Raw genomic sequence first — 5,564 nt, 5'->3', positions numbered from 1 at the left:
TAGATTATAAACTCCTTAAAGACAAAAAACCAAGTCTTATTCACAAGAGTATTTATTTAACCCTCCCACCTGATGATGATGATCAATCGTACTTATATGAAATATAAACAAATATGTGGAAACCAAAGATTATTAGTAGTTACTAGGGGTGGATGGCACACAGCAACAATATCAATCCAGCATCCTGGTGTAGTGCTGCAGGATAATGCACTAGACCACAAGGTCTGTTTGAACTGCAAGGTCTTCTATTGTTTGTGTGTTTTTTTTTTACAATGTTTAATAGTGTAAGTATGTCATGTATTATTGTTGTTGTTATATGTCGTAGAGTCGGTTCCAACTCATAGCGACCCTGTACAGTGTTTCCGAGGCTGTAAATCTTTATGGGAGCAGAATGCCTCATCTTTCTCCCGTGGAACAGCTGATAGTTTCGAACTGCTGACCTTGTGGTTCACAGCCCAATTCGTAACCACTATGCTACCAGAGCTCCTTATGGCATGTATTAGAGCCCCTAAGTTTGTTTATTGATAATCTCTTTAGGTCTAGGTTTTACATTTAGGTCTTTAATCCATGTTGAGTTTCATTTTGTATATGGTATGAGATATGGGTCTTGTTTCATTCTTTTGCAAATTGATTCTAGTTTTGCCAGCATCATTTGTTGAAGACACTATCTCTTCCCTAGTTAATGTGTTTTGTCCTTTATCAAAGATTTGTTGATCTTTGTATGTTGCTGTTGTTAAGTGCCGTCGAGTCAGTTCTGACCCATAGCGACCCTGTACAGGGTTTCCGAGGCTGTAAATCTTTACGGGAGCAGAAAGCCTTACCTTTCTCCCGTGGAGCGGCTGGTAGTTTCGAACTGCTGGCCTTAAGGTTCGCAGCCCGATTTGTAACCACTACGCTACCAGAGCTCCTTGTCTATGGATGGGTTAATTTCTGGATTCTCAATTCTGTTCCTTGGATCTATGTATCTTTCACTGTACTAGTACCAGGCTGTTTTGACCACTGTGCCTGTGTAGTCAATTTTGAAATCAGGGAGTGAGAGGCCTCCAACTTTGTTATTCTTTTTAAGCAGTGCTTTGTTTATCCGAGGTCACTTTCCTTTACATATAAAGTTTGTGACCTTTTTTTTCATGTGTTTAAAGAATGTTGTTGGAATCTGGATTGGGATTATGTCATATCTGTAGATTGCTTTGGGTAGTATTAGCATTTTCACAATGTTACATATTCCTATCTATGAGCATGGTATATTCCTCCATTTTTGTAAATCTCTTGGTTTTCCTGTAGTAGTATTTTGTAATTTTCTTTGTATAGGTCTTCTCTTTCTCTGGTTAGATTTATTCCTAAGTATTTCATCCTTTGGGTTGATATTGTAAATAGTATTGCTTTCATAATTTCCTTTTCAGAGCTGTCTTTATTGATATAAAGGAATCCAACTGATTTTTATATATTGCTCTTGTACTCTGACACTTTGCTCAATCTTCCAATTTTTTTTTTCCTGAGTCTTGGGAATTTTCTGCGTATATATAGAATTTTCTATGATATGATTTCTATCCTATAATCTCATATAATATGCAAAATAGAAGAGTTTTACTTCTTCTTTTCCAGTTTGAATGCCTTTAATTTCCCCATCTTGCCTTATAGCTCTAAGACTTTCAACACAATATTGAATAGAAGTGGTGATAACGGGCATCCTTGTCTTGTTCCTGTTCACAAAGGGAATGTTTTCAGTCTCTCTCCTTTGAGACTGATATTGGCTGTTGGTTTTGCATATATGCTCTTAATTATGTTGAGGAATTTCCCTTCAATTTCTACTTTGCTGAGTGTTTTTAAACAAGAATGGGTGTTGGATTTTGTCATCAATCAGTATTTTGTATCAGTTGATGTTCACTAATAGCAATTGAAGATCATGTGGTTCTTTTCCTTCTTTTTATTTTTATGGTGGATTATGCTGATTACTTTTCTAGTATTGAGCCATCCTTGCATCCCTTATATGAATCTCACTAGGTCATGATGTACTATTTTTTTGATATGTTGTTAAATTCTATTGGCTAGGATTTTGTTGAGAATTATTCCTCCTCATGGTTCTCCATATGACTCTTAAGCTTTCTTCAGATCGTTTCACTCTTTTCTTTGATCATTCTTCTAGCATACTAGTATTGAGAGATTTCTCTTCAAGCTCACTAATTTGTGTTTACATTGCTTTTCATCTACTACATTGCCCTTTCAATGTATTGTCCATTTCTGTGCTCTTAGTATTAATCTTCTGGATTTCTAATTATAGGTTTTGTATTGTTCCAAAATTTGCATTTATTCTGTTTGTTTTGTGTAGTGTTTTCCTGAATTCTTCTAAAGTTTTTATGGCATTCTCGCTTTCTTCAATATTTTTATTGATTCTTTGAAGGTTACTAATTATTATTCTTTTGAATTCTTTTCCAGTTAGTTCCATTACCTTTACTTCCTCTGGCTCTGCATCTTAATCATTTGTTTGAGCCATCGCTCTTGTTTATTTGTCAGCGCTAAAAAAGTTCATGAAAGCCAAAATATGATCTTGAATTGATCTCACCTGAATGTAGAGAGTATATCAAGAAACTTAGACACTAATGATGGAAGACCAGAAGACAAGAACATCATACAGGAAGACAGCATAAGATCATTAAAAAAACAGGAACGAAAGAAGAGACTAAAATGGACATCATAAGAGACTCTGAAACATGCTCTTGAGCATAGTGAAACTAAGTGAGTGGAGGAAATGAGATAAAAGAGCTGAACAGAAAATTTCAAAGGGACACTTGAGAAGACAAAGTCAAGTATAATAATGAAATGTACAAAGACCTGGATTTAGAAAACCAAAAGGGAAGAACACGCTCAGCATTTCTCAAGCTGAAAGAACTGAAGAAAAAATTCAAGCCGTGGCTTGAAATATTGAATGTTACAGAAAGCATTAAAAGAGAATGGAAGGGATACACAAAAACATTGTATGAAAAAGAAATGGATGAAGTTCAATACTTCAAGAGATAGTATATGATCAAGAACCAATGGTCCTGAAGTAAGAAGTCCAAGGTGCACTGAAGACATTGGTGAAAATCAAGCCTTCAGGAATTGATGGAAGACAAATTGAAGTCTTTCAACAAACTGATGCAGCACTGGAGGTGCTCACTCTTCTAAGCCAAGAAATTTGATAGACAATTATCTGACCAACTGATTGGAAGAGATCCATATTTGTGTCCATTCCAAAGAGAGGTGACCCAATGGAATATGGAAATCATTGAACAATATCATTAATGTAACATGCAAGTACAGTTGTGCTGAAGATAATTTTTAAATGGTTGCAATAATATATCGACAGGAAACTGCCAGAAACTCATGCTGGATTCAGAAGAGGACATGTAAGTATGGATATCATTGCTGACATCAGATGGATCTTGGCTGAAAGCACAGAATAATATCTGAAAGATGTTTACTTGTGCTTTGTTATCTATGCAAAGGCTTTTGACTGTGTAGACAGTAACAAACTACGAAAACTACTGGGAACTGTAGAATCTCAAATTTCCAAGTACAATAATTAGTGTTGAACTTGCTTAGATGTCATGAGAGACCAATGCTCTTGCAATAAATCTATGGTGTCAAAAGAAATTTATTCTGACAAATGCTTTTCAGGTGACAAATAAAAGAGATGACAACGGAACCTCTGAATGGGACTAGTCATTCTCAGATCCAATTATATCTTTTGGTACAATCTTGTACTCTGGGTATAAAAATGACTGGGGCACCTCTTGCCTATAAGAAAAGATGAGGGAAATGTGACATGGTTAACCTCACTCAAGGTACTTCCTCATTCAAATGCTCCTGAAGCTCATGGGACAATAATGAATAAATTTTTTAGGCTGCATTTTTGTCTCACAAGGAAATCCTAAAGACAAAAACCAGTCGCTATAACTGGTGCTAAGGAACTCAGGTAGCATACTGGTTACAAGTTAGGCTGCTAATTTCAAAGTCAGCAGTTCGAAACTACCAGCGTTCTGCAGGTGAAAGATGCGGCATTCTGCTCCCGTAAACATTTACAGCCTTGGAAGCCCTATCCAGGGTCACTATGAGTCAGGACCGACACCATGGCAAATCACCACCACCACAGCTATTGCTGTGAGACAAAAGATCATGAAGTAGTGAAGTGCAGAATCCTTGCCAGTAACCTAGTCTGTCTATGCAATTGAGGCAAAAATCTAGGGTCTAAGAAATAAGATGGCACTACTACTGAGATGAGATGGGGACCAAGAGTTGAAGACTATATTGGTTTAGGTTTTAAATAGAAATGGTTGATTGCTTAAGTGAGCAGTCATCTATATACAAAGGGAAGACACATTGGCAATAGTGAAGTATTGCTGATCATTGCTGCTTCATCAGAACAAAGAAGTGTTAGAACATGGAATGGTGGTGTTTCCTCTGAACATGAAAATGTTAAATTCTGAGTCGATAGGGTTTTGAGGTAATCTCATTTAGGAACTTGTCTAGCTGCTTGTAAGAGAAACACAACTATGATGGCTTGACCAAATAGAAGTTTATTTTTCTTCCTGAGCAAGAATTCTGGATGAAATAGCTCTGAAATGTTGTTACTATTCCAAGCTCCTTCTAACCTTCCATTTCACTATTCTTATAAGGTAGCATTCATCTTATGCTTGTTACCTCATGGTTGTAAAATAGCTGCTTCACACCTAGGCTCGCATGTGTGTGTGTTTCTAATCGGCTGAAGAAAGAAGGGCTGGTATCTGTTTTAGAAAACAGTAACTCCCTCAAAACCGCCACTAATTTCCATTTATATGTAAGTAGGTATCACATGGACAATCTAGCTTCAAGGAATCTGCCAAGGCAAGCATTTTAGCTAACCACACTTTTGCTCTGAACAAATTCAAGGCTCCGTTAGCTTGGAAGTAGGAGAATGACTGGGAATGTGACCTACAGAGTCTGCCATGGTAGGTGTTATTCTAAACAGTAGGAGCACAAAGTCAGGACGTACAGTACACAGAAATATTTCACATAGAAATAACATTCTGCACTGACTCTTAGTGGTCTTATGATAACAACATTGGAGACTCCCTGTTTAGTGTACCTTTTAATCATAGAAAATTGAAGTACATTTTTTAACTTATATACCAAACCTCTTTAAGGAAGAGATCAGGCTCTAAAACTTATCAATTAAAAAAATACATATTGAAATTCATTCTTGTATATATAGTGATTGCTTGACATTATACTTAATTTTTTGTTTTTGACATTGGCAAGCAGATTCTTTTGGAAAGCTAGCACCATCTTGTGGGCCGTCATTAGAAATAAAAATGCTTGGCCATCAAGTTGTTATCAAGTGCCATTGACTTAGTTCTAACTCATAGCAGTCCTGTATAGGGTTTCTGAGGAGCGGCTGGTAGGTTTGAACCACCAACCTTATAGTTAAAAGTCCAGTGCTTATCCTAAAGTGTATTGACCATCATATAAAGCCCCCAAAATCATACCCACTGTCATTGGGTCAAGGAGTCATGGTAGAATAGTGGGTTAAGCACTGAGCTATTTTGCAA

Source organism: Chrysochloris asiatica, unplaced genomic scaffold, assembly GCF_000296735.1.
Source record: "Chrysochloris asiatica unplaced genomic scaffold, ChrAsi1.0 scaffold00011, whole genome shotgun sequence".
Classification (NCBI taxonomy): Eukaryota; Metazoa; Chordata; class Mammalia; order Afrosoricida; family Chrysochloridae; genus Chrysochloris; species Chrysochloris asiatica.
This window is presented reverse-complemented; position numbering follows the sequence as displayed.